The sequence below is a fragment of the Cynocephalus volans genome, chromosome 11 (genome assembly GCF_027409185.1).
Source record: "Cynocephalus volans isolate mCynVol1 chromosome 11, mCynVol1.pri, whole genome shotgun sequence".
NCBI classification, from domain to species: Eukaryota; Metazoa; Chordata; class Mammalia; order Dermoptera; family Cynocephalidae; genus Cynocephalus; species Cynocephalus volans.
In genome coordinates, this window is record NC_084470.1 from 112,813,883 (window position 1) to 112,826,685 (window position 12,803).

The 12,803-nt window shown below is 40.4% G+C and overlaps 1 pseudogene; it reads right to left on the reverse strand.

Annotated features, from left to right (window-relative positions):
* Positions 1-5,377: 5,377 nt before the first annotated feature.
* Positions 5,378-12,223, reverse strand: LOC134391245 (solute carrier family 35 member F5-like; annotated as a pseudogene).
* Between the last annotated feature and the right edge of the window lie 580 nt (positions 12,224-12,803).

Consider the following 12,803-nt stretch of genomic DNA (forward strand, 5'->3'; position numbering starts at 1 on the left):
TGAAAACATGCTCAATGAGATAATAGCAGAAAACTTCCCAGGTATAGGGAAAATCACAGAACCCCAGATTCAGGAAGCCCAAAGATCACCAAACACATTCAACCCAAAAAGGTCCTCTCTAAGACATGTGATAATCAAACGGACAAAATTCAAACACAGAAAGAGAATCTTAAAAGCTGCAAGAGAGAAGCAGCAAGTCACCTATAAGGGAGCCCCAATCAGAATAACATCAGACTTTTCATCAGAAACTCTAAAAGCCAGAAAAGAATGGGATGATATATTCAAAACACTAAAGGACAAAAATTGCCACCCAAGAATACTTTACCCAGCAAGGCTATCATTCAGAAATGAAGGACAAATAGTATATTTCTCAGACAAACAAAAACTGTGGGAGTTTACTACCACACAACCAGCCCTACAAGAAATTCTCAAGGAAGTACTGGGTTTGATACCACAAAAACAACCATCACTGCCATGAATACACAAGAAAGAACAATACCTACCAGCAAAACAAAAATGCTAACAAAAGAGAAAAAAAAATAGTTTATCACCCCAAGAAACGAACAAATACAGAAGACAAACAGAAAATTTGAAAGAAAGGAACAAAAAGATACTTAAGACACCTAAACAAAAATCAGTATAATGCTAGGAGTAAATCAACACCTTTCAATAATAACTCTGAATTTAAAGGCACTAAATTCCCCATTCAAAAGACACAGACTGACTGACTGGATTAAAAAGATGGACCCAACAATATGCTGTCTCCAAGAGACTCACTTGACCTGTAAAGGCACACATATACTAAGAGTGAAAGGATGGAAAAAGATATATCATGCAAATAGAAATGAAAAATGAGCTGAAGTAGCTATTCTTATATCAGATAAAATAGACCTTAAAGCAAAAACCATTAAAAGAGATAAAGATGGCCAATATATAAGGATAAAAGGATCCATGCACCAAGAAGACATAACAGTCATGAATATATGCAGACCTAATATCAGAGCAGCCAGATTTACAAAGCAAACACTATTAGATCTAAAGAAAGAAATAGACACTAACATCATAATAGCGAGGGACCTGAACACCCCACTCTCATCATTGGACAGATCATCTAGGCAAAAAATCAACAGAGAAACACAAGATCTAAACAATACTTTAGACCAATTGGATTTGGCAAATATCTACAGAATATTCCACCCAACAAACTCAGAATATTCACTCTTCTTATCAGCACATGGAACATTCTCCAGGATAGACTACCAGGTAGGTCACAAAGCAAGTCTTAACAAATTCAAAAAAAATGGAATTCTTCCATGTACTTTTTCTGATCACAATAGATTAAAATTAGAAATCAATAATAAATGAAACTCTGAAAACTATACAAACTCATGAAAATTAAACAACATTCTACTTAATGACATGTGAATCCAAGAAGAAATTAAACAGGAAATCAGAAAACTTCTTGAAACTAATGAAAATAATGACACATCACACCAAAACCTGTGGGATACTGCAAAAGCAGTTTTAAGGGGGAAATTTATTGCATTAAATGCTTACTTCAGAAGAGTGGAAAGATGCAAATAAATAACTTAACACTTCACCTTAAAGATTTAGAAAAACAAGAACAATCTCAACCTAAAGTTAGTAGACAGAAAGAAATAATTAAGATCAGAGCAGAACTAAATGAAATAGAAACACAAAAAACAATACAAAAGATCAATGAAACAAAAAGTTGGTTCTTTGAAAAGATTAATAAAATTGACAAACCTTTAGCAAGACTCAGAAAAGAAGAGAGAAGACCCAAATAACAAAAATTAGAAATGAAAAGGTGATATTACAACTGACACCTCAGAAATACAAGGAATCATTCGAGAATACTATACAAATCTATATGCCAACAAATTTGAAAATCTCGACAAAATGGATAAATTTCTGGATGCATACAAGCTACCAAAACTGAGGCAAGAAGATATAGAAAATCTGAACAGGCCAATAACAATAAAAGAGATTGAAGCTGTTATCAGAAGGCTCCCAACAAAGAAAAGCCCAGGACTGGATGGGTTCACTGAAGAGTTCTACCAAATCTTCAAAGAGGAACTGATACCAATTCTCTAAAAACTGTTCCAAAAGATTGAAACAGAGGCCATTCTCCCAAACTCATTCTATGAGGCAAATATCACCCTGATACCAAAACCAGACAAATATGCATCAAAAATAGAAAACTGTAGGCCAATATCCTTGATGAATATAGATGCAAAAATCCTCAATAAAATACTAGCTAACAGAATACAGCAACACATACACAAAATTATACACCATGATCAAGTGGGATTCATCCCAGGGATGCAAGGTTGGTTCAACATATGCAAATCAATAAATGTGATACACCATATCAATAAAATCAAACACAAGGACGATATGATCATCTCTATAGATGCTGAAAGAGCATTTGATAAAATTCAATACTCATTCATGATAAAGACTCTCTACAAGTTAGGTATAGATGTAAAGTATCTCAACATAATTAAAACCATATACAATAAGCCCACTGCCAATATAATCCTGAATGGGGTTCAGCTTTTCCCTTAAAAACAGGAACTAGATAAGGATGCCCACTCTCACCACTCCTATTCAACATAGTGTTGGAAGTACTAGCCAGAGCAATCAGAGAAGAGAAGGAAATAAATGGCATCCAGATTGGAAAGGTTGAAGTCAAGCTGTCTCTTTCTGCAGATGACATGATCCTATATATTGAACAGCCTAAAGCTTCTATAAAAAAACTCCTTGAGTTGATAAACGATTTCAGCAAAGTTACAGGTTACAAAATCAACACACAAAAATCAGTAGCATTTCTATACTCCACCAGTGAACATGCAGAAAAAGAAATCAAGAAAGCTAGCCCATTTACAATAGCTACCAAAAAAATAAAATATTTAGGAATAAAGCTGAAAAAGGATGTGAAAAATCTTTATGAAGAGAACTACAAACCACTGTTGAGTGAAATTAAAGAGGACACAAGAAGATGGAAAGATATTCCATGCTCTTGGATTGGAAGAATTAACATTGTGAAAATGTCCATATTACCCAAAGTGATCTACAAATTCAACGCAATCCCCATCAAAATTCCAATGACATTTTTCTCTGAGATGGAAAAAGCTGTCCAGACATTTAGATGGCACAACAAAAGACCACACATAGCCAAAGCAATCCTGAGCAAAAAAAATAAAGCTGGAGGCATAACACTACCTGACTTTAAACTATATTACAGAGCTATAATAACCAAAACAGCATGGTACTGGCATAAAAACAGACACATGGATCAATGGAACAGAATAGAAAATGCAGAAATTAACCCATATGCCTACAGCCATCTGATCTTTGACAAAGGCAGCAAGTCTACATACTGGGGAAGAGACTGCCTTTTCAACAAATGGTGCTAGGAAAACTGGATAATCATATGTAGGAGAATGAAAGTAGACCCGTATCTTTCACCATATACCAAAATCAACTCAAAATGGATTAACGAATTAAATATACACCCTGAAACAATAAAACTTCTTAAAGAAAACATAGGGGAAACAATCCAGGAAATAGGAGTGGGTACAGAATTCATGAATAGGACCCAAAAAGCACAGGCAACTAAAGGTAAAATAAACAAATAGGATTATATCAAACTAAAAAGCTTCTGCACAGCAAAAGAAACAATCAACAGAATAAAAATATGACCAACAGAGTGGGAGAAAATATTTGGTAAATATATATCTGACAAAGGATTAATATCCAGAATATACAAGGAACTCAAACAACTTTACAACAAAAAATAATAATAACCCAATTAAAAAATGGGCAAAGGAGCTGAACAGACATTTCTCAAAGGAAGATATACGAATGGCCAACAGACACATGAAAAAGTGCTCAGTATCACTCAACATCCGGGAAATGCAAATCAAGACCACACTGTGATACCATCTCACTCCAGTTAGGACAGCTAACATCCAAAAGACTGAGAACGATAAGTGCTGGAGAGGTTTTGGAGAAAAAGGAACTCTCATCCACTGTTGGTGGGGCTGCAAAATGGTGCAGTCCTTATGGAAAATGATATGGAGGTTCCTCAAACAATTACAGATAGATATGCTATATGACTCAGCTATTCCCCTGTTGGGAATATACCCAGAAGAATGGAAATCATCATGCCAAAGGGAGACCTGTACTCCCATGTTTATTGCAGCTCTATATACAATAGCCAAGAGCTGGAACCAGCCCAAATGTCCATCATCAGATGAGTGGATAAGGAATACTACTCTGCTGTAAAAAAGAACAAAATACTACCATTCGCAACAACATGTATGGACTTAGAGAAAATTATGTTAAGTGAAACAAGTCAGGCACAGAAAGAGAAATATCACATGTTCTCACTTATTTGTGGGACCTAAAAATTAACAAATAAATAAACACACAAACAAATAAAGGGTGGGGGAAGAAGAGAGAATAACAACAAAAACTCCTTGAACTATTTAAGCCAAGTGCATAGATATGGCGGGGGGAGAGAAGGGGGTGGAGAGGAACAGATAAATGGGCATGAAAATCTAGTACAATGTATTTTGAGAAGTAAAATTAAATTAAATTAAATTTTTAAAATAATAATAAATAAATTTTTTTAATAAAATAAAATTTAAAAAATAAATAAATTAAAATAAATTAAACAGCTCTAACAATTAAATTTACAGCAATACAGCCCTTAGAAATACATAAATTCTTCATTTTACAATAATACTTTCCCTTTTCAAATTTGTCATGGTCTGTCACAGATTTAAAATACAAGATACCTAGTGCTATAAAAGGATAATACAGTATATGTAGTGTAAGTGAACCAGATCTTTTCTCAAATATTTATTCTTTTTAAAATCCGACCAAATTTGCATGAATGTACTTGTTGCATAAATTAAACATTTTCTTCTGTGTGATTATTTTGCAATATTCTACAAAACTCAAAAGTATAATCTGTACCTATTACAGGCAGCTTATTTTAGCATTTTGCTAGTCAGAAACAGTGATCTATATACTTAAATTATTTTTTGAAGATATTTTCATAATATAGTTCAGCATTTAACAAATATGAGAAAATAAAGTCTCGAGAACATTAGAATTTTATTCCTTGTTTAGTTCAAACGATTTCATCAGCTGAATTCCTTGAGTGTGAAAGGTCCTTTTGATGGACTGTGGACTAGAACCTCCTGTAATTGCAGTGATGTGTACACAGCTCCATAGCTAAGTACTTCATTATGAAAATGAAGAAAACAGATATGAGGAAAATATATTTTAGGGTTTCAAAGAACTGAAACTGTTATTTTTTCAGACTACACACTGAATCATTTTTCTACAAAAACTTGCCAGAGATTGTCTCTTCTCTGTATAATGTTCCGTTATTGAACTGAGCTACAGGCAACAGCTAACTAGTTCCATCCTCCTGAGAAACACCATGCATAGGAATGAAACTCTCACATTGTTCACCATCTTCTGGAATTCTCTGAATTCAATGTCTTCTGCATATAAAGGCAAAAATTCTTCTGATTCCCACCATCACAGGATCCCAATTATTATAATGGCATAAGAGGGTTACAATAAAAAATGAAAAAAATACAGGGATAGCGCCTGCAAAAACTAACCAAGAAAACTGCATCTTTTGCATGCACATGTCAGCTATTACAGACGGAGGAACTGTAAGGCTTAATGCACGTGTGCCTGTCAATGATGAGGTAAGAAAGCAGCCCCACAACCACAGGAACTCTGAGAGAACTGTTTCAATAAGGCCATTAATGATAATGCATATTAATGCTACCTTACTGGGAAACTCAAAGTCCTCAAATCCAGTATAATGAAGTAAAAAGAAACCTGGCCATAAGAGCAGCAAGCAGACCTGCAAAACCAAAAAACATTGGAATATCCAACTTTTCTCTATTTACTCTTCTCTTAATCATAGCAATATAGACAGCATAGACTATGGCTCCAACAAGAGACCAAATGGAACCTATTTTACCCCTTCCAGCAGATTTTTCAGACCCTGACAGGTTTACCAGCACAACATCTCCAATGCTTAAAATTAAAGTTAATAGTTAAGAAAGGGTAAATCTATTTCCACTGTTACTTGGAAACACTGCAGCAAGGATTAAGGTAAAAAGTCCAGAAAAGCTGAAGACAAAATATTAACTATAGCAACTTGTGTGTCTGAAAGTGCTTCTTGATATGACAAATTTGCCAAAAACCACACAAAGTAAAGAAAAGCTGATTTTTGCTATGTGAGTTGCAGTCAGTTTCCCCACAGTTTCCAGTATGGATTCTCGTTCCTTCACAGTAGGATAAGACATGCGAGACAATTTTGCTTCCAATGCATGGCTTGATGGAAGTTGTTGAATCACCTTGATATTACTGAAACTTACACAAAACTTTTTGGGAGTTTTTTCAGTATCAATGTTTGTGCGCTCGGGTTTCTCACTTGGAAGATCATGAAATTTCACAGGAACATATAGAGATTCATTCAAAGAACTATTCATAGTTGTATCTGTTGTGCAAGCAGCAAAGTAACCTTCAGCATCTGCAAAAAAAAAGCAGCATGCTTTCCTCGAAATCCTCTTGTACATTGTTGCTTCCACGGCTTCCAAATAATAAAGCCTAAAAGGTACAGAACAAACATAGATGTTTTTGCAAAGGTGCTGAAGAATGGTTTGTTGTACTGAGTAAAAACACACAAAGTACATTCTGAGGAAGCCACCCATATCACATCAACAAGTAGAAGAATAACAAACCCAAGAGCCTGCACTGAGTGAAACCACTGTTCTGGGAATTCATTCGGTTCATGACAAATACATACACCATTTGCAGTCCTGTTTTAAGGGCCTTTCTGAGATCTTCAAGAGCAATGCCTGAAAACTTGGCAGATCTCAGTCTAAAAGGAGGTGAAAAACTCAGGGTCCCTGCTCAGGGCCTTCTTCTTAGTGGGAATGCTCTGGAGTCCCATGGTGATGCAGGCAATCAGATTCTGGGTCAGCTGCATCTGGCACGGGCCTCAGGCTGCTTCTACTCATGGCAGAAAGTGGCAGGGAGCAGTCAAGTATAAGCAGATCACATGGCAAGAGGAAGCAAGAGAGCAGCCCTTAGATTTTTAGTTACAGCATTTCCTCTTTCCGAGCTGGGAGCTCCATGGTCATCTCTTTAACCAGACCTGTAGTTTGTGGAGGGGCATGCAGTGAGCAGTGCAGAAAAGAGGGGCCCCTCTACTAGGCTGTCACCCCTCAGAGTCAACCCTGAGATCACCAAATCGTCTTATCACATCCATTCCCCACTCTCCTCTTTCAGGGGTGTCTGTATCCCAATTTGTGAGAATAACATTTTGGTTGAAATATTTGGGTCCAATGCCAGATATCGTAGGTTGAAACACTTAACCAAGGGCTGGCAAACTATGTGCAAATCCAGCCCACTGCCTGTTTTTGTAAATAAAGTTTTATTGAAACATAGCCACACCTATTTATTTATGTATTGTCTGTGGTTAATTTTTGTGCTTCAACAGCAGATTTGAGGAGGCATGACAGAGTCTGTACAGGCCACAAAGCCTAAAATATTTACTATTTGGCCCTTTGCAGGAAAGGTTTGACAATCCCTGCACTAAACAGCCATATATGGGCCCACCTATGCATTGATTTCCTCTGCTATAGAGGCCAGAAAGCAAAACATTCAACTTCAGCCTCTTTTATAGCTAGAGGAAGCAATGTGAAGCCATCTGCCAATGAGATGTAGGTAGAAGTCCCTGGAGAGGTTTTACCTCCCTCAACACCCCCGCCCCCCCAAAAAAGGGCAAAGCCTAAAGAATGAAACATTTTTGCCTTTTGCCTCTCTCCCATTTCCCTTCTCTGCCAGACCCCTTCTGCCTGGAACACAGATGCAACACCTGGAGATGCAGCAGCCTTCTTGCAAACATGAAAACCAAAGTCTTTCCTAATAATGGTAGAGCCAGAAGATGGAAGGAGCTGGTCTTGGTTGACATCTTGAGCAGGTGCCCAGCACTAGACCATGTTTTAAGTACTTCCAGACTTCTTGTGATGTGAGAAAAATTAACCTCTTTCTCATTAAATCACTCTGAGTTTTCAGCTACTTATAGCAGGACTGAATCCTAACTAACTGATCAAGGGGAAAGTGAAGTCAGAACCTAACAAGTTGAATGACGATGCAAGAGGTAGAGTGGGGGCTGGATTAAAAGATAGAGAGAGATTAAGTGACCAACTGAGCAACAAGGTCCAGGGTTCGATCCCTGTACCAGCTAGCTGCCAAAAAAATAAAATAAAATAAAATAAGGTGACCAACTGTGGAAACACAGCTATGCCTCTGCTTGACTAGAAGGTCAAGGAATGAACTCTAAGTCCCAGAGGTGGGGCCACTGGTAAATGTGGCTCAATACTGTAATGAACTGGTGAGGATGTTATGAAGCCAGAATTTTCCAGAGAAACAGAACCAACAGGATGGAAAGAGAAACAGAGGGAGAGAGAGAGAGATTATATGGAATTGGCTCACACAATTATGGAGGCTGGCAAGTCCCAAATCAGCAGGATGGGCCAGCAGGCTGAGGACCCATGGAGAGCCCATGTTGCAGTTCAAGTCCACAAGCAGGCTGCTGTAGGATTCCATCTTTCTTAGGGGAAGTCAATCTTTTTGTCATATTAAGGCCTTCAACTGATTAGATGAGGCCCACCACCTCATAAAGGGCAATCTGCTTCACTCGCAGTCCACTGATTTCAATATTGATCTCGTATATAAAAACACCAACACAGAAACACCCAGAATAATGTCTGACCACATATCTAGGCACTGTGGCTCAGCCAAGTTGACACATGAAATTAATCAACATAAGCCAGTTGTACCCACCAGGACTTAATCACATATGTGTCCTTTTTATCCGTCTGCAGACCTCATGTTCATCTATGGCATGGCAGTTCAGTATAGTTGGAAAGAGTATAGACTGGGGCCAGAATGCCTGGGACCTATCATACTTAGCTGTGTGGCTTTGAGTAACTTACTCCACTTCTCTGTGCCTCAGTTTCTTTGTCTGTTAAAGGGGAGGTAGTAATAGAACCTGTCTCACAGAGTTGCTATAGAGTAAGTGAGTCAAAGCACTTAGAATGGCGCCTAGCAGATGGTAGTGTACCTAGGCCCATTTTACAGCTGGAGACGTGAAGACATCAGACAGCTCCAGAGTCGTATAGTAAAGAAAGAACGTGCAACATTTCTCTTAACTCTCTGTGATGTTCTTCCAAGCACAGCATAAACCCCTCACTGCCATATTCCATTGAGAGTCGGAAACCTCCGGCAAACTTCTGGATGCCCAGCTCCATCCTCCTGTCTGCACAAATGGCCTCCTTGAGCAGGTTCCAGTTCTCACACTTGATATCTCTCTGATCCAGGCCGAGTACTCTGGCATACGAGAAGCCAGAGGTGAAGGATCTACACAAAAGAAAAAAAGGTTTAAAAATTTTGCCATCTGTCAGTTATTTTGGTTCAAGTTTCAAACACACACACAGAGGCACTCAGGCATGCAGACACACTGCAGAGGGAAATCCATCGCCTGCCCTGCAACAGACTCACCCACACTCACGAATGCGTTTGTTTGTTTGTTTGTTTGTTTGTTTGTTTGTTTGTTTGTTTGTTTGTTTGTTTTTAAGAGTAACAAAGCAGCCACAAAGACCCCAGCTTGCAGCAAAGAAAAAAATGCCCTGTCCAAGTTTTCATCACAGACATGGTCTCATTCCTGGAGCTGTGTGTCTATGTAGACTGGGGGCATCCTATGTGTGTGGCTGAATGAGTAACAAGAAAGACACAATTATTAATAACCACCACCTAGTGGTTATGCCTTGTGCCAGGCTGTGCCCTTCACTGCCATCCCATGGAAGCCCAGGAGGAGCCTGGGAGGAGCATGCTGGCACCCCGGGAGCCAGCCAGGTTTTTCTGGACTTCAGCCTGAATCCTGAGCCTGGTTCACCCTTCTCTCGAACATGGTCTTACCTGCAAATGGAGCCAACTGCGATGTGGACCATCTGAATGTTGGAGAAATAATTCAAAGTGCAAGCCCTACAGAGGTAACTGAATGGCAGCTTCTTTGATCCCCATAACTTAAGTCAGACCAGGGAAGGCCCTGGTAGACTAGAAGGTCACTTTGGTCAGACAAGGAGCCAGAGGCCTGCTTTCTAGCCCTGGCCCAGCCCTACCGGCTGCCAGACCTTGGGTGCATCACCTGCCTGCTCCAGGTCAGATGTTTCACTACCAAAATGAGAAGTCTGGATGGGTCCACCTCTAAGATGCTTTCCAGTTCTGATATTTTGTGATTCTGCAATCCACAGAACTCATCCCCAATTTGCCATTCATTCCAATACCCTGCCCCCTTCCATCCTGCCCCCTTCACCCTTCTCAGTACATCAAGAGAGGCTCAGAACCAGCTCAACCGTGTAGCAGGCTGAGTGCTCCAAACATACTTGGCAGGGAGGAGACCCAGTAAGTGTACAGCACTCAGGGAGCAGCAAGGAAAGATGTTTCTCTTCAACAAGGGCTCTAAGCAAGCACAAGGGCTCAGCCTTTGAAGAGTTGTCTCCAAATCACCTGGGAAGCTGATGTAAATATGTGTATTCCTGAATCTCCCTGGGTCTGAGACCAAGGAATCTGAATTTTAAACAGTGTCCCAGGTGATCCTAATGCAGGAGTTCCACAGATGATAAGCTGGGAATACTGGAGGGAGATGTTCGTTACCCTCTCAGCCTCTGGTCCTGGACCCTGCTTTCTGCCCATCCTTGTCCTGTTGCCCACAATAGCCCTGGTGACCACAGTCAGAGTTGCCCACAGGCACAGAAAAATGGTCAAGGTGCCATGCCCAGGGCCAAGATTCAAGATATTGGGTCACAGATGGGCACAGAAAGCAGCTCCATTCCTAAAAACAGGTTTTGAGAACATCTTCCCCAGACAGGCTCTGAGTCAGTATATAGGGAGTTCCTGAAAGCAGGTCACCCAGGTTGTCAGTAAACACGGGGACAGCAGCTTCTGGTGTAGTAATGGAGGGAGAGAAGGAAGCACACATGACTGTGATGTCATCCAGGGGCAGATTTTACCTGGGGTCACTGAAATGGATGAGTGACCTTTGAAAGCTCCATTCAACCTCTGGATCACTGACGCTAAATAAACCAGGCTCTGTTAATAAGGCAGGAAAAAGAAAATATTCAGCATATCTACAGAAGCCTGTAATAACTCCCAGAGCACCTACACCACATTTTATCCTACGCATCACTCTCACTGCTGACTAACTGCTGGCTGTGGGCTTCTGCAATGGACTGCAAGCTCGCAGCACTCAGCACCCTTGTCTATCTTGTCCGCCGCTCCATCCCCAGCTCCTGGCCCAGTGTCCACACACAGTACGGACTGACCCATATTGAAGATTTGCTATGTTCAGGCTCTGTTCTAAATGCCTTACTCATCTCACACCATTTAATTCTCATAACACCTGTTTGAGGTAGGCACCACTATAATACCCATCTTACATATGAGCAAACTGAAGCAGAAGGAGGCTCAATAACTGTGCAGGATCACACAGCTAGTAAGTGGCAGAGCCAGGGGTGAACCCGGGCATCCTGGCTCTCAGGGCCTCTGCTCTTAAGTACTAGTCCGTGCTGGCACATAATAGGTACTCTATAAAATATCTGTTGCATTGAAATCATCTCGGAGGTGCTGCTGCTGAGTTAAACTGAGAATTATATAGAAGACCAAGCAAGATACATAAACAAAAAAGTAGCCAAGTATAAAATAAGCTGAAATCCGTGTTTTCTGCAAGTGACAATTAATTAGCATTTAGGTAATTAAAGCTTTTATGTTTTTTTCCAAAATATAATACATGCATTTATGCAAATCTACTCCAGAGTATAATTTTTGCAAAATGCTATTTAACTCACTTCTCACAAAAAATGTCTTCTGAGTCTCCCTGAGGAGTGAAAATCTCAGATGTGGGCACCCCGTCAATTGCTCCACCCCTATGGTGCTTCTGAACAGTCCCCCCAGCTCCTGACAAGTAGCAAGAAGGGGCCCTGCCAGCTGTCCTGGAAATAATGTTCACCCAGACATCCTGCCCGGACTCTTCCACTAGCCCCTCACCGCTCTGTTCTGACCTCCTTCTCTCACCACGGTTGCCTTTACTGTTCATTTCAGCCCAACTTGACTCATCAGAATAAAAACACCTGCTGGGGAAAGAGGAGACAAGGTGATCTTCTCCAGCAGTGGCAGGTGGGCAGTTATGAGGTTTCGGTGGGTTCATGTGCATGGAAGGGCTCTAATTCCTGAGCCTACAGACGTGCAGGGGATCGTTACTGGCGTCACCTGCTGTAACTCAGATGGCTCGGGCAGATAAGGGCAGCAAGGTTACTGACCAGTCACGGTGTCACGTGAAGCTAAGGAGACCACTCTGACCTTCCAACCAGCCCTTGAGGGAGGTCCTATTAGCTTCTGTTTTACAGATGAGGAAACTGAGGCCCACGGTATTTTGGCAACAGGCCCAACATAGGAATAAACCCAACAGGTAAGGGTCCCTTAACCAATGTACTAGACTATATCCTTAGACTGCTGAAAGGGTGACACACCAGGACTCCATGGGATGTCTGCTGGTCCACAGGAGGAAGGATTCTGGCAGTGAGAGACCCTGAGCAGCACCTAAACAAGGGTCTTCTTAGCTGGCCCTCCGTGACTCTGCTCCTGCTGTTCCCTCTGCCCAGAGCGTCTTTCCATGT